This window comes from Psammomys obesus, unplaced genomic scaffold (genome assembly GCF_907164565.1).
Source record: "Psammomys obesus unplaced genomic scaffold, mPsaObe1.curated_primary_1811, whole genome shotgun sequence".
NCBI classification, from domain to species: domain Eukaryota; kingdom Metazoa; phylum Chordata; class Mammalia; order Rodentia; family Muridae; genus Psammomys; species Psammomys obesus.
In genome coordinates, this window is record NW_026596443.1 from 3697387 (window position 1) to 3717636 (window position 20250).

Here is a 20250-nt window from a genome sequence, read left to right on the forward strand (position 1 = left end):
GTCTAGAGAAAAAGAAAGTGGGGGGAGGGTGGGGGGTGGGGTGACGGCAGTGGTGGAAGAAACAGGATAAAACGTGCAACTGTGTGGTGCTCAGCTTTGAAGATGTACGAAGACCATCTAGAGAAATTCTTAAGTCAGTAATCTCCCTTGCTTCTCACCCCCATGTGGACTCAGGACTCCGAGTGCAGGGGGAGTAGAGTGTGCTGTTACATGTCTGTGGTTTGGCAGAGACTGCAGCAAGCCGGGCTGAGCCAGCCAACAAAGGCAGACAATGGGACGAAAGGACGGTTGCACAGTGATAGTGAGAGGGACTGCAAAGGTTTTTTGAGCTGAGAGTTATGTGAAGTTTTAAGCAAAGGTAAAGATCACCACGGTGGAGGGGGCTCTGAACTTAGAGAATTATGCAAGTGGGGGGGCTCTGAACTTAGAGAATTATGCAATTAGAATTAAGTTGGCCTTCATGATATATTAGCAGTAAGTGCATATCACTCCAATCTTTTGAGAAAACTAATAGTGTTAGTAACTAAAGATACTTTAGTAACTAAAGACACTTCCTGTCTTAATGACTTTCTCACCGCTGACAAAATACCCTGGCCAAAGCAACTTAAGGGAGAAAGGGTTTATTTTGCTTTAGAGTTCATCATGAGGGGACGGCCTGGCAGGAGGAAGCCGGTGGTCACACTGTGTCCTCACTCAGGGAGCAGAGAGAAAGGACAGAAAGTGGGGCCAGGCCCTGATGCCTCACCAACCACCTCCAGTGAGATCCCTTTCCCTCCAGTGAGCTCCTTCCTGAAGGTTCTGCCATCTTCCCAAACAGCACCACCAGCCAGGGACATGTCACATTCACTTCCCTAAGTCCAGCTTGAGTAACATAACTGTCTGGTTAATTATCTCAGCTCTCAGAGGCTCAGCAGTAATTCACAATGGACGATGGATTAGGGATCCCTGAAGCCAGAATCAGATCCTACTGATGTGTTACAAGACATTAAATACAGAAGCAGAGAAAGAAGGCACCATAGCCCTGGAGGTCACCGCTTGAGGGTACCTGCTGCCATATTTAGAAACCAATTTTGACCTAGACCCAACTGGGAAAATTAAAAGGTTAATTCTACAGAACTTGGGAATATTTCTGAGATCAAAAGCAGCTGAAAGAAAAGTCAAGACAAGTATTCCCCCTCCCATCCCTGTGTCCTACTCTGCCCCCACTACACCCCATGTTCTACTCCTCAGCCATTCTGTTCAATTCTGAAATCACAGGTTTCCACTGTTGCCTTTTTAAGTCGCTCAGCCATAATTTCTAAAGTGACTGCCAAGGTCCCCCAAGGCATTTTGAAAGAGAGCTGATGTAAATAAACACAGAACTAGTACACCACCAAGAGTGTAAAAAGCCACTCTTGTGCGTATCAGGGCACTTCTGCTGCTCTTTCTGATGATGTAACAAAAAAGCCAGGAAACATCTGTCTGCCTGGTCCCAGCGTGTGTTAATGTCAAGTCTTCCTTGCTGGAGCTCTGACGTGCCGTAGGCCACCCTCTTTCCTAAAAGTTCTTCGAAACACTTACATGGTGGCATTAGGATCACTAGGTGTCCAGTCCTACGGAGAACTGAACTTGGACGTCTGTTCTGGACAGGTGCCACCACACGAGTGGCAATACAAGGCTTTACTAGGATGCCAGCAATTACTGGTGGCATAAGAGCCAGGTGCCCTTACTGAAGCTACAGACTTCTGTGCCCAAGTTCAAGGTTCTGGTACCCAATCATATTTTCAAGATTCTAGGTGCATCTATGACCCAGAAACTTTTCTTTAAAATTCTCATCTTGCCTCCATAACCCTCTCCCTTACTCATTGCATTTTTAAATTTCTATTTTGTTTCTTCCATCCATCCATCCATCCATCCATCCATCCATCCATCCATCCATTCATTTATTGTCAGAGTCTTATTATGTAGCCTTGGGTGGCCTCAAACTCGTAGAGATCTGCCTGTCTCTGCCTCCTGAGTGCTGGGATTAAAGGTGTCTGCCATCACACCTTCTTATTACTGTCTTCTTGATATACCAACTGGTACTTGCCTTATTTTTAACCCTCAAGGAAAAACCTTGAGTTTAGAACACTTTGCTTTGTTCCCCCATTAATATATTGACTAGTATTTAGAGACCGGGATGAGGTCACAGGGCGGGGCTCTAATCCCACAGGGCTGATACCCTGTTGAGGAAAAGCCTTCTTTCCGTGGAGAGGCAGCTGTCTATAAGACAGAAAGAGTGGCTTCACCAGAAACCAACTCTGGCAGCACCCTGGCCGGGAACTTATGGAACTGTGAGAAGATAAGTTTTTGTTGTTTAAGCGCCCTGGTCTGTATTATCTTACCATGGCAGCCTAAGCGGTGTACCACAACCAGTAAGTGATGAAAATGAACATATCTGTGTCCACATTCCTACCCCATGTGCTACAGTGGGAAGGGACTGCTTCCTTGATTCAGGCTAGTTTTCAACCCAGAGCCTTTTCTATACCAGACATTTACTTATTTATTGAGAAAAGATCTTGCTCTGTAATCCAGGCTGGTCTGGAATTCACTATGTAGCTAAGCCTGACCTGGAACTGACAGTCATCCTCCTGCATCAACCATCATGCTTAGCTAATTTTAGGGCTTTTTACAAATAAGAGGTTTACATTTATTTGTTTGTTTATTTGTACATGCATGTGTGTGCTCATTCATGGGTGTGTGTGTGTGTGTGAGTGTGAGTCTGACGGTCAGAGGACGAGATCAGGAGAGGGTTCTCTCCTTTTACCATGTATGTCCCCGGGATGGAACTAAAGTCCTCATGCTTGGTGGCAAGTGCCCTTTTCACCTGATAAGCATCTCCAGGGCCCAAGACTGGGTCTTTAATCATGTCTCTACATCTGGAAAAAAAAAAAAAAAAAAAAAAACATCCGAAAGTAATCCTGTCGTTTATGTGTAGACCTGAAGGTCTGGGAGAGCCAAGGAATCAAGCTGAAGTGGAAGGAATTATCGTCACTGCTTTGACTCCACACCAAATAATTCCATGGAAATTCCATCCCTCTGACAAGCCCAGGTTCTGTGAGTGTTCCCCAAAAGACTCAATGCACCTCTTCACCCCTGCAAACAGCATAGATGGCCCTTTGTGGAACAAAATGGCTGTAACTCGATTAGCGGTATCAATATATTTTATTGGGATTTTCCTGTGGCAGAGGGTAATTGTAGGGTAGCAGGGGACAGACAGGGAAGTGAGAATATAGGGGAAGACATGAGAGACTGTTTCCGAGATGGAGGTTAAGGCTTTGCCATGTCAGCTAGCGGGCCCAGAGCACAGAATGCAAAGCAGAAAGTTGAGCTGTTCAACGGGAGTCTCCTTAATGAGGACCAACTGTGGGTGAGGAATGCTGATTCTGCTGGCCATGATTTGCTGGAGTTTTCTCTAGTTTCAGAGATTTCCCTTTTTGCCCGCCTCAAGCTTTTCCTGGACTCCTTCTTTTACTTCTTTCAAAGGGGCAAGGGTAAAAAAAATAAATAAATAAAAATCAAGGCATTTTTCCTGTCCTGTTCAGATGTTTCCAAGTCAGGAAATTGAAAGCCTTCAAAAGGCTGTAACAGAGCTGGAAATCCGTTTTTTTTAAAAAATGGGAAAAATTCTCAGTGGTGCCATCAGGTTCATCTTCAAAAACATTAAAGGAGCAGGCCATCGAATACAAGAAATGTGTTTCTATCTCTACTCGGTTTCGTTTCTAGTGTTAAATTAGTGTTTGTCTTATCCTCAGTTTCCCCAAGTATAGATGAGCCATTTAACTCCTAATAACCAAAATGCTGAAAAAAGCTGAACATGGAGAAGAATGTGGGAATGTGTGGTTGTGAATGGTGGTGGGGCAGGGGGCTCCTCACTATGTAGCCCTGGTTGGCCTGGAACTCACAGAGATCTGCCTGTCTCTCCCCCCTGAGTGCTAGGATTAAAGGTGAGTGACAACAGGCCCTGGCACCGATAATGGTTTTTTGGCTCTTGGTCAAGAAAACATCTTCATTCTAGAAGCCTGATGCTGGCAGGCCCCTTTCTTTCTAATGAAGATGCTCCACACTGTAGACTTCTAGGAGGAATGAATGTGTTTGACCTAGGTTCACAAGGTCTTTCCTGCAGCCCTATCCCACTCACCCCTCCCTGAAGGCGTTCCTCAGTACTGCACCACACAATTCTAAGCTGTCCAGTGAGGTGAAAAGGAATGATGTGGTGTTGGCACTTCCACATCTTTTACAAACCAATACGAAGTAAGAGGGGACTGACAATAATGTGAAATGTAGGGAAAGCTCAGGGAAGGGCCTGTTTTTTTGTGAGGACCAGAAAGTAACTATTTTGGCCTTTGAAGCCCATAGGGTCACTGTCACACTATTTAGAACAGCATAAAGGCAGTCGAGGAGAACTCAGAGATAAACCACTATGCTCCCATTTAACTTTATTTATAGATAATAAAATTTGAATTTCAAATTTTCATGTCACAAAACAGTCTTTTTTTTTTTTTCTATCATATATAAATATAAAATTCATCCTTTAGCTTGTGGGCCATATAAAACGAGGCAGTAGGGCAGAGTTGGCCCAGTGGGTCAAAGTTTGCCATTCTTGTGACAGATCCAAAAAAGACCCTGAAAGGGGCACACACCTGTAATCCCAGTACTCAGGAGGTGGAGCCAGTAAGAATGCCAGAAGATAATGATTCCCCAATGGACAAACCCTGGCAGAAAAGCGATGACCTCTTAGCCTTCTATTTTTTACCCTTTTGGAGACTTTACAAGATGGCCAGGAGTATTGCTGGCTCCATTTGACTCAGGGACCAGAGGGAGATGATAGGACAAGAAAAGAAGGAAAGAGGCCCTAGTGTTGTCTCCACCTCACTGCCAGTCCTCCAGTCTAGGAGCAGGCAACAGCTTAACGTAGGATGGAATTGAAGCATCTTTGTATCTCACGGAATGAATCATGTAGGGTTGACAAGGACAAAAGCCCTTTTTAGTCAGAAACACAAATCCGGCTACACAGACAGGTTGGAAGAGGTCATGTAGAGTGCACATGTCTTGCACATGTTCCTGTTAAACATATGGCAACAAATAAAAGCCCTTGATATTAAAAAGCTGTCACTCAGCTTCATGGCTCCCATCAGTCAGCCCAGAGTGAGTCTTGCTCCATTCATACTCCTGGCTCAAGAATCCATGCTAAGCACCCACTCTAAGCAGTTCTGGCAGCTCCAGCAACTTCAGGCCAGCCTGCTGGTGTGAAATGCTGACCCGGCAGTAAACACCTCCAGCCTGGGAGCTGGACTCTGAGAAATGAGGCTTCCCACCACAAAACAAATAAACTGTCAGGCATTCCCTTTGAACACATCACTCTTTTCTTTTCTTTTTCTCTTGGGGGGGGGGGGTTCTATCACATCCAGTCTTTTCACATGCACCAGAACGCCAGGATTTCCATTATCATGTCCTGTCTCTTTTCTGTTGGGAAGTCTGTTTCCCTCCCTCTACCACAGAGCTTCCACACATGTGGACGACATCATCGTTTTTCTATTCACCAAGCTTCCTTAGTCAATCAAAAATTTTTGTATCTTGATTCCAAATAGAGAGCCTGTGACTCACCCAAAGTCTTTTCTGCTAATAATTACTCTAATGCTGTCCACATTTTAATCTACCAACGAAAAACAAAATAAGAAACATAAAAAAAAAACAAATAAGCAAATCAGAAACAAATTCCAAATTAAAAAACCGTCACAGAAAAACCCTACATGCTGACACCTCAAGCCTCTGTGTACATTCCACTATACTAATGGACAGAGCAACTCATGAGAGAGAGAAAGAGAGAGATAGAGAGGTGCCTCACCAGGTCGAGGCTTGGGAAAGGTCAAGCTGTGAAGTATACCTAAATGGAATGCCGTCCATGGACTCACCACGACCACAGAGTTACTAAAGTATTTATTCTAAGTTAAACTACTTATTTTTCATTTCAAAAACAACAGGGAGAAACCAATCCACTACGAAGCAAACTGCTTCTCTCAAGAATTCACTCTCTTGAGATGTCTCAGGAGAAATTCGGAGCACAGCCTAGGATGAAAAGAATGTCACTGTAATACAAGTCAGATATGCAGTCACACAGAAATGCTTGTTGCCCTTTCCCTAAACGTAGGAGAAAATAAATATACCACACTGGTGTTAGAGTCATAAAGGAAATAAAAGATGAGGGCACTCTCCAGACTATATAAACTTTCCGACTCAGCCTGTGTAAACCCCACTAGGATGACTTTGAAGTTCTGACCCCGGCGATTTTGGCTAGAGTTCTTCATTCCCAAAACTTCTGCAATCTCATTTAAATTTCAGGCTTAACATGTCAATCATCTACGCTGGCAGTGACCATAGAGGCAGGAGTACCAGATAACAATAGTTTCTCTTTTTGTCCTCTCACATGGAACTATAACCTTGGGCGACCAAGGAGCCTTAGTGGGATGCCAGGAAGTTTACAGCACTTTATTATGGGGGGGATCTACTGATGCCTCAGCTGGCACCCCGAAAGCATTATTTCAAGAGAAATGAAGGAGGGAGGTAGAAGAATTTAAGGACTGTTATTGAACTGTTTTGTCATCTGGATGGATTCTACTGTCAAGATTTCCACTGTAGCAGAGCAATACACGTAAAAACTGCGATTGCTCTGTGGGACGTTGCTGTTCCCTTAATCATCAGGCAGGCTGGGATCTGACTCAACATCAGCTATTACTTAGACCCACCCAGTCAGGCTTAACCAACAGAACCTCAGCGAACCTACAGTTTTACTAAAATGTAAGGTGGCTTTGTGGAAAACCACCTTAAATAATGCAGGAGAGCAAGGAGACTAATGAGCCTCACAGATCTTTGTATTACGCTGCCCAGCATCAAGCATGCTGAAGCGTAGGTGATGGTTCTCTAAATCCTGTGGAGTCCAGGCAGCAGTCTAATTAGCCACTTGTTTATCTTTCTATCAGCTTGCATCAAATCACTTTTCTACTTCTCCACTCATTAAGGCACTTTGGAAACCCAGTGATTATAAAGTACTCACTGCAAAGACTCTCCTTAATATGCTGCCTTTTTATAATTATCTATGGCACTTATTTTTGTTAAAAGTGCATGCATTTTGCATTATATTTTCAGTGGAATTGTAAAATATATGCTAATTAATGCAAATATTATGTTTTTCATGATTATCATCAGATATAATTATTAAAATGATAGCATATGCTTGGCATTTAAAATGTATGTCAAGAACTCTGTTGGCTACTTATACATGCATGCATACAGACATACAGGACATCTACAGCTTCATTTAATTTTCATATAGATCTTGAGATAAATATTTTACCTGTATAAGAAAAAAAAAAAACCCACACACAAGCTTAATATAAAATTTGCCTGATTTTTAACCAACACATATACTCTAAATACTCCCAACAGATAACTGAAGTTAGGGGTGGTCATGGAATAGCAAAACTAAATTAGGCATTTACTTGGATCATTCAGCGACACTTCTGCAGCACATTAATAGGCAGCTTTCCATTGCCACCCTCTGGGGAGCAAGGACCACTTATGCATCCCTAGGGACCCCTTGTACAGAAAGGTGGTCTCAGGTCAGACTCAATTTGTATCTCCTCTGTCACTTCTACACCGGACCTCAGTAGTCACTGACACATGGGATTCAGAGTTGTGAAGAAGCAATGTGGTTAGTTCCCAGACTTCAACAAGCCTGCAATCCAAAACACAACTTGCTTGAATCAGTGACGTGTTCCTTGTAACAACAGCAGGGCTTAGCAAAACAAGGTTGTAGGATATGCCACGTAACTTGACAGAACCTTTCCACAACTTCCAAGGAGTAATCAGTGTGTATTCCTAGACATCACGTAAAATTTCTTTTTTTTTATTATTATTATTTTCTTTTTAGTTACATTTTGTTAACTCTGTGTCCCAGCTGTATCCCCCTCCCTCATTCCCTCCCCAACCCCACACTCCCTCCCTGGTCTCCTCCCTGCCCCTTTCCAAGTCCACTGATAGGGGAGGACCTCCTCCCCTTTCATCTGAACCTGTTTTATCAGGTATCTTCAGGGCTGGCTGCAAAGTCCTCCTCTGTGGCCTAACAGACTGCTCCTCCCCGGGGGGGGGGGGGGGTAAAATTTCAAAGCCACGTGCGTGCAGTAGAGTGGGGGAAAAAAAACCCAACTGTGCTTAGGTGTCACCTGAGTGCAGTCACGGCTCCTTTAACAGGGTTAGCATTGGCAAGCAGGTCTCTTTCTGTCCTGCTCTGTTCCAGTGTCTTCCTCCTAGGAAAACTTGCAGGGGAACCACCAGGTCCCGTAATTCTAGGTGCAACCTTGCAGAACAGAAAGATTTGCACAAGTCTCCAGACACCACTCTCTTGTGGTCAGGGGAGGAGGAAGTGCCAGTTGAGTCCCCACAAGTGGGATCACAATGTAGAGCTATCTGGCTGAGGTCAGAGTATTCTCTGCTCCCCAGGGAGGAGGGAGGTGCAGAGTGAAGCAACAGGGGTCACTCCACACATGGATACAACCAAGACTTTCCATGACCACCAAGAACTGGCTGGGTCATCTGCATCTCTTTCCACTTAGATTAGACCAGCAAGAAACACAAATAGAGCTTTGGCTTTCCCAGCCTTGTGTTTCAGAGGATTAGGACTCAAAGTTGAAGTTGTCAACCAGCTGGCTCCCCAAGGTTTAGACTCAGGAGTCAACTTGGCAGCCACTGCTTCCTCATCACAGGACGTCCTGCCCACTACCTTCCTAGCTCTTTGTCTAGCAATATTCCCTGGCTCATATTCTTCATTCAAAGATAATGTTTACTTTATAGGGATGCAAAATCATGAATTTCACCTAGATTGTGGGAGATGATTCTGTATCAAAAAGTAGAGATCGTGGAATGGGGCTGTGGGATAGATATATCCGTTCCTGCCTCCTACCCTATGAGGTAGGCATGAAACTTCCCCAGTGCAGAAGAAACCCTGCCTAGAGCTACAGTTCAAGAGGAAATGCAAAATTCTTGTGCCTCACTGGATGAAAATAAGTCCAAAATGTTTTCCCAGGTCAGTGGCAGACATACCTGTCAGCCGGTTTTGGAGAACATCATTTAATGACTCTACTGCAGATTTAGTTTAAGAGAAGAATTACGCAGCTGGGTGCGGTGGCACACACCTTTAATCCCAGCGCTCAGGAGGAAGAGTCAGGTTAAAGCCTGGTCTACACAGTGAGTTCCAGGACAGCCAAGAGCTATATAGTGAGACTCTGTCTCAAAACAAAACAAAGCAACAACAAAAATCCCCAGCCAAATAAAAAAGAGATGATCTACAATGTATGTGAACTATGTAAATCAAGAGAATATTCAATGTGGGACTTGGAAGAAGCCTCTAAAAGCTCCTTTCCTTCAGGGATCTTGAGGAGAGGTATCCAGATCTTGGCACAAGAGTAAAGCCACAGGTACAGGGTGCTGAACAGGGAGAGATTACAAGGATTGCTTCCTTGTCAGAACACTGAATTGTGGGCTGCTAAGAACCAGATGCAGAACACTGTTGTTTTTGTAGCAAGCATGTTTTAACGCACTGGTATGCCACACCTGCTACTATTCCTGTAATCACACAGAGAAAACCTTGGAGCAAGACAGAGGCCTTTTCTGGTCAATGACAAAGACAGACACAGGTGTTGGGGTGGGGTGAGATTGCTTAGCTTTGTTCCATTTTCAACCTCCCCAGAGAAGTCTTAAAAAGTGCTGGATGTGGTCTGGAGGAGGAATTTTTCTTCAGGGTGAAAATGCAGAGAATTTCGACATAAGGAGTCAGGCGAAGGCAAAATGCAGACTTAAAAGCGAACAGCAAGGAAGTGGAGATTTTGAGGGATTATTAAAAAGCCAGCTTCCCTGCTTGGCCACAACCCAGGATATCATCAACTTCTATGTGCAGAAAGGGCAAAGGTTTAGTTGTCAAATATGCAAGCCCATGAACACTTCTTGGGCCTGGCACAGCCACTTGGTAGGGATACATAAAATAATACAAAGAGGTGGTAAAGTGGTTTGTTGGAAAATTAATGAGGAAATATGAAGGATTCAAGAAGCTATGCTTTTCATGTGTCTGATATATGATTATAATGCTAAAGACTATGTAAACCTGAGGAAAAAAAATCACATAAAGTCTGAAGATTTACATACTTCCATATGAACTCTGCACTGTGTTCTCATTTGTCTATTTTCCCCTTTGTTGTCTATCTGTTTCTTAGAACACCTCCCCTTCACAGTTTAAACAGTTATGAGGCTAGTTTTTCAGGTTAAAGCTGTTCTGTTTACTCTCTATAAATTTCCATTTAGGATCTTGTTTTCCACATTATGGAGAAAAAAATAAGTTCTCTTTAAAATTTCTGCCTATGGGTCTTGCCCCACGTTTGAGAACAAACATGGGGAATACACACGTTGTCAGAACTTAGAAGCCACACCACCTTGACTCTTGCAGAAGAGCCTCCAGATGCATATTAAACTAGGGCTGACACGGGAGGCTCATGCTTGTAATGACAGCCCTCCTGAGCTGACCTGGAGGGTACACAAGTTTGAGGCAGCTGGAACTATATTGCAAGACCCTGTCTCAAAACACAAACAAAAACAAGGTGTGAGAAAACTGGTTAATATAAGAGGACAGAATAAAGTTGCCCCACGTGTTAGAAATAACTCAAGCTGTAGCATTCTAGCTGTCTTTTTGTTGGATCCTGATGTTTTCTTACACATGAGCCACAGGGAGAGATGTTTGCAGCTGCATTTGTAAGACCCTCTGATCTACCTTTGCTTGCTACTTCCATCTTCCCTCGTGTGGCCTTCTCCTCACACTGGGACTTGGCTTCCATTCCCGTTGCTTCACTGGCTTCACTATCGAAGATGCTAACAAAGACCTATCTACTACTACATGCTAACATACAGGCTAATGCAATTAGGGCGTTTTAGGTACACATTTCTGACTTCTGGGGTTGCATTTGGCACTGCCGGTCACTCCTTGAAACTCCTCCTTCTGTTCGCCCTAGTGACAATATTCTCTTCCTGTTCCTCCTTATCCCAATGCCTTCCCCTTTTTCTGTTTATGCACTAAACTTTAATCATTCATTACATGTACCTCTTGACTTTACTTGCTTATGTAACCGTGCTAGATTCCTCAGCATGCCCCTTCCCCCCACTTTTGACATAGGCTCAGAGTGACCTTTTACTCACTATGTATGTAGCCCATGCTGGCCCAGAACCTGAACTTGGAATCTTCCTGCCTCAGTTTCCCAAGTCCTAGTACACAGATATGTACTACCAACCACATCCAGCTTGACTTTTTCCCATCTATTCTCCTAAGAGTCTCTCCTACTCCACTGGCAACCATGATAGGAGAATATCTTCTTATACAGAGTATGAGATAAGGTAGAAGGGTTTGGTCAATACATACCAGTTGCTGACTCTTAAAGAGTCCATATGAAAATATTTTCTCCCAAAACAAATGTGGTTAGCAGTAACTAAAGTGTATATATCAGGAAAGAAGACAGTTCAAAAAAACAACATTTGCTAAGTGTTTTCTTCCCTTTATTAGAACTTCTAGCTTTGGGCATTCACCTTCCAGCAATGATCCACCTAATTCTGCTTAATGTTTTAACCCAGAAGCTTCTGTACTTGGGAAAGTCAGGCTAGCACTATGTTAGTGCTCTCTTTAGCTTAACAAAAACCCCATACAAGCAGGGAGTAGTGGAGCACGCCTTTGATCCCAGCACTTCTGAGGCAGAGGCAGGCAGATCTCTGAGTTTGGGGCCAGCCTGCTCTACAGAGTAAGTTCCAGGAGAGTCATGAGAAAAATTATGTTTTGAAAAATCAATCAGTCAGTCAATCAATCATCCCATATATTTACTTGCTAAATAGAAGCCAATCCTTCAGGAAGCCCCCAGTGTATTTCTGGAAATTTTCCCTACAGGGTAGCTCAGAGCAGGTTAAAACTGGCATGGCGGGAGCAGGATCTGCTGTAACTGTGTGTATAACTACTTGACCTACCATAAGACCCCTAAGCCTCATCTTGCTGGGGGAGACACTTCTGCTGCCCAAAGAAAGCTGTGTGAGTCAACAAGCACTGACATTTTGAAGGACCCACTGCAGACGTACTGTTGAGCTAACACATCACCCAAGCCTAGCTCTAATGAGGACATCTGAAAGACACATTCTAACCGCTCTTCAACCCCAGACAGTAGTCACACATAAGGTCACTAAATTTTCCTGTCATACACTGGCTAGTGGGATTTAATTAAATAGAGGCTTCTCTAGCTACTCAATTATGGCTGAAATTTAATATAGCACAACTGCTTCTGCTTTTTACATTTATAAAATATGTGATGTACTTTTACAGGGGGCAGTATTTATGCTCCGGTGGGTGGCTCAGAAACAGACTATTTAAAAAGTGTTACATGACCATCTTTTCCCCCTGAAAAGGTACTTCTTAGTTACATGGTGCTCCTCCTCTGAGAAAATAAGTCCTGAGGCACCAGCAGAATTTTCGTTAGTTAGGGGAAGTAAATGGTTTCTAATCCATTCTCACATCCTTGACAGATCTGCGATACTATACAAGGTAACCTTTAATTTGAGGCTCCCTTCACCCAAAGCACAGCCCATACATTCTTTCCAAATGTAAAGATTTCCAATAACAGCATAAAACTAGCAGTTAATAATAGGTCCCAGCATGCAAATTACAGTGGTCTCCAAAAATAAAGCTTCATGGGGGAAGAATTTGCAAGTTACCACTGTGAGGTAGACACAGTAAAAGAACAGTGTCCTCACACCACGGAAATCTGGATGTCTCTGCGAAACTGGCAGACACAAATATCCAGAACACAATCTTCAGAAATCTTTTTTTTAAAGTGTGTGTAACCCAAACTATGTCTTTTCCCTACCTCGCTTCTCTGTCTCCCTGTCCTCACCCAACCTTCCGATTAAGTACCAAAAGCTTGTTCATAAACCTAAATTTCTCCTCCATTTCTAGAAAGCAGTAAGAGAAACAAAACAAGACAAAGCTGTAACCAATTAAAATGAAGACAAAGCCCTAACCCATTATTTTCCTGCACCTTACCTAAGGTGACTGGAAGCAATTGTTTCTTTGTGCCACCACCCAGGATGCTAACATCTTTGAGATGCTGGGAATAAAATGGTTGCTAAGGATTTTGAAACCATGCTCCCCAAGAAGCCCTCCAGAGCATCCTAAACCACCCCTGCCCCCACGACGATTCCCCCTCTTCCGTTATCAATCCCACTGAGGGAACACTGGGTTGGTTTGTCCAAAAGAATCCATTAAGAAATTCCATGGAAGAGAAAGTTCTCTTGTCTCTGTAATCCAAGGAAGTTGAGTCTCCAGGCCGGCTATGGGGTGGGGGAGGGGAAGAGCAGTGATCCGGCCCTGGAGGGCATTGTAATTTTTATAGACCTCTTGCCTTCATCTTTATTTCAAAACCAACCGCCTTCTTATCTTAAGTCATTTAGTTCATGCACTGCTTACTCTTGGTGAAATATCTTTGTTGAGGGCTCTGAAGGTTTTCACTTGAGAGAACAGGACAGCTGAATGCCACATTGTGTCCAGGGGTCAAAGGTCGGTGTTGGAGCAAAAGCCCCACTAATGCATTGTGAAAGACCTTCATTTTCACCAGCGAGTTTTCCATGCATGTGAAAGTAAGCACAGCTCTCACCTATGACAAAGCTTTCAATAAGAGGAATGAAAACAAAAAGGGGTCTTAATTCTTAAGCAATAAGTGAATGATGTAAAGAACTTACAAAGAAACCAGGTGTTCAAGGCAGGGAAAACGCATGTTTGTGCCTCAGGCATAACATGCTGCACACTCAAAGATAAAGAATGAATGGGGAAGAGAATAATAGGAAATTGAAAAGATTTAAACTTCTCAAACTCCCACCTATCCACACCAGGTTCATCCAAAAATTCTGAAAAGCAGACATCCTACGTAGGTTTATAGAATCTCAGTTACAGTTCTGGAGTGCCTGACAAATATGTCTACCTAAACATTTTCTGAAGTGGTGCTGGCTTCCAATATCCACAATACCAAACTGTATATTTGTGGGAAGTCTTTACTGATGTACTTTCTAGCCACGTAAGATGCATTCTCTCTGAACTGTTTCACCCCCATGATGATACTCTTGCCTCCTGTCTGGGAAGCCCCCACACAGGGAAAAACGTAAGGCTGGAGGTTTTGTCTTGGCTTACGAACCAGTCACTGGTAAAGTTCGTATCAGATCTCTGGGTGCGGTATGCCTTTGCTTCAGTACTCCAATATGGCTGGATATAAGATACTGGCTGAGGTGTTGCTTAGCAGGACATCAGCTCCTTCCCTGCTTCCCTAGAATTTTACTGTATGATGCTTTCCTTTCAAAGTTTCCCCTGAAAGCCAGAGATAGCACACACGCCTGTAACCTAAGCACTCTGGAGACTAAAGCAGGATTATCACAAGTTCAAGGCCACCCTGGGTTATATTAGTGAGCTTCCCTTCTCAAACAAGCAAACAAACAGAAAAACGACTACTACGTTACCTCTTCCGGTCAAGGGCAGTTTTTGTTATCTAAAGATACATATCTTGGGGGGGAAAATAACAAGTTTGAGAACACAGGAAATGACTGGCTAGGACATTACTTTGGTATGAACAAGCTTTTCTTGGGCAACTATGAGTGAAATCTGTTCTGAGGCTTTGGGATCAGTCTGCGCTTTTGGCATAATCCTTAAAGAAGTCAGAGGAAGGAAGACTGAAATTAAAAGGAGAGAAAGTTAATCAAAATCAATCTGGTTTTGTTTCTGGAGAAGACTCCTTCCTGCCAGTGGCACGAACAAAAAGCATCCTGCTTGTCCATCTGTGAGGTTCTGGTGCAGGGTAGACACCTGCCTCTGCTCAGTCTTTCCACCACACCCCCCAGCCCACCAAACATCTCTGCTTGCCTTTCTGAGATTTGGGAGAGCAAAGTACTCGTGGTTCACTCCTTGGAGGTGGCTTTGGACATCAACCAGGTGTCAGGGTTGTGAAAAAACAAAATCGCACAATTATCACTCCAAAGTTGAAAATGAATGCACTAAAAATATATCCGCTGGTTCTGCTTGATGATGAAGCAAAAATAAGCCAGAACAAGGGGCTAACCTTGTAGTTTCCAATCATGTTAAAGAGGAACACTTTTACCTGGTTCTTGAGCAGGAATCCTCAATGTGTAAAACTCTGCTTTGGTCGACAGGGTCCACCTGCCACTCCTTCCTGCTCCCCACCCTCCAGGAACACTCGGAGTCGGAGCATTTTCCTTCAACACGAAAGCACTTCAAGTCATCTGGTACACACGAACTCTTTTCTACACTGAGTGTAGAAAGGGCCTTTCCAGGGAAGAGCCTCGGGCACTCGTTCCGTGTAAAATCCTCACAGCCACAAGTCCTTGTACAGCAAATTATACAGAAAGGCGCCAGCGAACCTCAGTGCCTGGAGCTCAGAATCCTAGAACCCACAGGGGTTTCTCCTGCTTTTTCAACTCAGCTCTTCATGCCCGTATCCACAGCGCACTATATCCTCCGTCAGCTTTAAAATGGGACAGGATTTTAATGATGTGAGGCAATGTGAAAGCAATAGCTTTCTAGAACTTTCAAAATCTCTAAACTTTAAGTGTTTTTCCTTGGGCCAAGTTTTCCTAGCAATTTGCCTTTTTCAAGGTTTCTGTTTTTTCCAACGTAGTTTTGATAAAAAATAACTCTCTTTGTATTTAATTATATAATCGGGCATAAACAGACTTGGAAATGCACCCAAATCTTGGGAAGGAGTTTTCACCATGTTAAGAACAGATGTGCAGGTGTGCCAGAGAGGTCTCTCAGCAGCTCCTGCTTCCTGGGCAGATGCTCAGGTAGAATAGACAGAGGAGCAAGTGGGTATATGCAGAGAACTCTGCAGCATCTGATGCTCAAGCCATTTCTTTTCTTCCTCTTCTTCATTTAAAAAAAAAATCATTTTTAACTTTTTTTTGAGGTGGTCTTACATAGCTTAGGCTGGGCTTGATTCCTGATCCTTCTGACCCCACCTCTCACGTGCTAGTGTTACAGAGGTATGCCACCTGCCTAGACATGCAGAAAACCATTTCAGGAAGACAGGAGTGTCCTCCATGGCTCCAATTCCATCCTCTGTTGCTTTCAATATATCCCTCCCTGCTGCACCTCTGAATTTCCCTGCTATGTACAGGTCAGAGGGCAAGGATTTGAGGCTGACAGAATATTCTTGAATCTTTAGGCTATAGTCACATGATCAGTGTTAGTGTCTTTGGATGTACTGTTTTGCTGGTAGAAATGTTCTGAGTTAGAATTAGCTAGATTGAGTTTATGAAACAAAGACGGAGTGAAGCCAAGACTTGCCAGAGCAGACTGATATTTGAAACCCAGACACCAAATCTAAGACTTCTTTTGGGACGTTCTTATGGGCTCATTGCGTCTCTGGAACAGCAACACTTTCCCCAAAGGTTGGACACTCTGGTGATCAAAGCTGCTTCTACAACGATTAGCTCTGTGCAAATTCCCAGAATTAGTTTCTCAGCTAGCTCCCATAGTAGAATGTGCATGACTAAGCAATGACACCCTCTCTCCTGCAGGGGCTCATGGGAAATTTCTCAAACAGAAGACTTAGTCTCTTTCACACCCTGGGTAAAAGAGGTCAGGGGTGGAGTTTGATAGAAGCTTCTAGGTTCTCTGGTGTGATGACTGAAGGCCATAGCGGAATCCATCATGATGCATGTAGATGCTCCTTGCAGCCCACAGTTGCCTGGGATTTCTAACAAGGACCTCAGAATAGAAAACCACCTGGGAGATGATGGCAAATACAAGGACCATCTATATAGGTTGAAAGCAATTTCTATAAATACGTTGGGAGGGGGAGAACAGGTGCTCTTTCTGCACCTCCTCCATATTTAATCTCTAAGAGTGGAGGAGGGGGATTTTTAATGATGAGATGAGGAAAATTAATGAATAAACATGCTGCTCATGCTAGCTCAAAGGCAATCATTCTAAAATGCATCTTGACTGCTGAAAACCGGACTTTTGTGAATCCTACTCATTCACAGCCACCTTCCCTGGAAAAGGTAGCTCTCACTGTTTTCTCTGAGGTCAGCTCAATGTGGTCAAGAGGGATCTGCAGGGTGCTGAGCCCAAATATTAGAGGACCCATTCATGGGGCCTAGGGTGCCGAAGGGAGCTCTAAGTCCTGAAGAAGCCAAGAGTGGACAGTTGTAACAAGAACGTGAATGGGTTGACAAGCACTGGGAATTACAAGGATGATAACTTAGAATTTGTAAGATATATTGTAACATAATATGACAGGGTCTCAAGAGGAAGTCTCTCCCATACAGAAGCAAGGGCTAACAGAACAAGGTCTAGAATGTGTACCCACCTAAGCCACCGAACCTGGCAAAACAGTCCAACACAGGCGCTGGAAGTAATTACCAAGTATGTTTTTGCCGTAAGGGCACAATGGTAAAATACTATTGTTGTCTGTGCGCTGGGGATTGAGCCATTCATGTTAGCTAGCTAAGTGCTGGCCACTGAGCAATTAACTCCAAGATTGCAACTGTTAAAACCCTACTTTTAAAATCATAGAGTTGGCAGGTCACCAAGATCAAAACCTGACCATCTAGTATAGTATTATAAGAGAATTTACAATAACTTGGGGAAATGTTCCAAGCCTGAAAAGTCACTTTCTCGCACAGAAAACCTGGGTGTTTACAGCAGCATATGCAAGTGCCCTGGGCCCACTGCCACGGTGCCTCAAGAATGGGGATCTAGGAACTGAAGATTCAACAGTGGGAAGGACTTTATGATAGCATTTCTTTATGCACTGCCTACTGATCGCAGCGCCCCACAAACCCTCTTTAAGGTGTATTTGCTGCCCAGGACACTCCGTCCCTCTTCTTTTAGGCCAGAAACTTTCTTCTCCCAGGACACTCTTCAGATTTCTCTGCACTCTTCATGTGAACACTCATTGCTCCTTTAATATACTGCTCCTTAGCCTGTGCATAATGTTCCTTCATAGTTCTGACTTACTTGCCTTCAGTTTCCAGCTACTATTATTTCTGACACCAGAAATCCACACTTAACTCCACTATACGTTAACCTCTGTGCTTCTTTAACTGTAGTAATGCTTAAAGAGGTCAGACCGAAAGGAAGGAAGACTGAAATTAAAAGAAGAGAAAGCTAATCAAAATCAAACTGGCTTTGTTTCTGGAGAAGACTCCTTCCTGCTATTGGCTGGAACAAAAAACAAACAAACAAACAAACAAACAAACATCCTGCTTGTCCATCTATGAGTTTCTGGTCAAGGTAGATACCTGCCTCTACTGAGGATCATTTCCTTTGTAGTGATTAACACAATTCTTGACCTAGGGTAGGTCAAGAATAACTGCTTGCCGGTGGTCATTAATAGCTTCCACCTTGTGTACCTGTCACATTCCAGCAGACAGGATTTGGCTCAATCTGAAAGGATCTGATTGAGACACGTTTCTGACAGTCTCACGCATTTGAACATTTGGTCCCTACATGGTGTTGCTGTCTGGAGAGGATCAGACGGTGCAGCCTTGCTGGGGAAGAGCATCACTGCGGTGAGGGGCTGTGAAATTAAAAGCCTGCTGCCACTTGCACTTGCCACTTCTGCATCTGCTCGTGTTTGAAGATGTGAGCTCCCAGTTTCCTGTTCCTGCCACATCGCCTGCTGCTTGCTGCCATGCTTCCCTGTCATGATGGACCCTATTGCTGTCGAACTGTACTCCCACCTGCCATCACAGACTCTGGAACCATAAGCACAAATAACTTTTATAAGTTGCTTTGGTCATGGTGTTTTATCACAGCCACAGAAAGCAACTAATACATGATCCAAATGTGATACAATACAGGATAAGCAGACATCTGAAGCTGTCCCATTATATGAGCTTCTACAATGTATTCTATCAGTGCTTTGTAGTCATCATCACAAGATCATTACTAAATGACACATAAGTCATTTGAATAAAGGTCCTATGAGCTATGATTGGACAAAACTAGCACCATATCAGGAACTAATATGGAAAAACAGATATAAATAGACTTGTTAGAATGCAACTTCTCAGGAGGTTGGGGAATCTCATTAGCAACTCTTTTTTTTTTTTTTTTTTAATAGAAAGTGACCATCCCCAAAGGGATCTTACTTATTCTCAGGTCTATAGCTAGCTGCAAGTCCCTCAGTCTTACATATTGTAGACAGGAATGCTTGCATCACTATCACCCTCTCCAGTAGTTACAGGGAGCAAGAGAACACTCAAAAAGCACCTGGTTCAGTCCAGCAAATGCAGTGGGTAGACAATTCCCTCTATCTCCTTTATGGCAAACATCAACCTACTACTATGCAAATGGTTCCTGCAGTAATACATCAAGTAGGAAATTGCACATATATACATTGTGTGTGTGTGTGTGTGTGTGTGTGTGTGTGTGTTACTATATATAGTATGTAAGTAATAAATGTGGTTTATAGTGTCCTCCGTCTGCCCATGGGGTGCATCAATCATTTCTTGACTGAGCTCAACATTCAGGGACCAGTGACCAGGCTGTCGTATATTCTGTGTATATGCACCCAAGGAGAGAAGTGGAGACAAAGAATTTTGATGTTCTTTCCTTTTCAATATTTCTTCCCCCGCCAGGTATGGTGGCACTCATCAGTAACCCCAACACTGGGGAGGCTGACATGGGAAGATAGTGAGCTTGAGGCCAACCTGGGCTATAGAGTGTGATCTGATCTCAAGCTGTCACAAGTCTTATGAGACCCAAAGAATCACCGACAAGTTGAGCATTTCCAGGAAATCCCTGAGGTTGGAATTATCTGACTGCACTTTAGTGTCAGGGGCAAGGACAGTTTATTATTTCCTGAGCGAAACTAGAGGTGACACTGGTCTCTGGGCCCCAACAGAACAAGCCAGTGACATTATGTAAAGCTTCCAAATGTCTGGTGTCACATCACGCTCAGAGCTCTTCAGATTGGGTAGGGGAAGAAAAATCAGTCATCAGTCTCAAAGAATACTGCCTCACAGGCTGCGTCTGTAGGACTAAAGAAGCTACTCCGATGGAGGACCCAAGCAGACCATGTGGAAGATGACACCCCCTCATAACCCTCCCCTGTCTCTGTAGAAAAGTCTTATTTTTCTCTTCCAGGG

The 20250-nt window shown here is 43.6% G+C and overlaps 1 protein-coding gene across 2 annotated transcripts in view; it reads right to left on the reverse strand.

Moving 5' to 3' along the window:
* Window positions 1-20250, reverse strand: part of Nav1 (neuron navigator 1) — a 241983-nt gene that overhangs the window by 49371 nt on the left and 172362 nt on the right. The window lies entirely within an intron of this gene.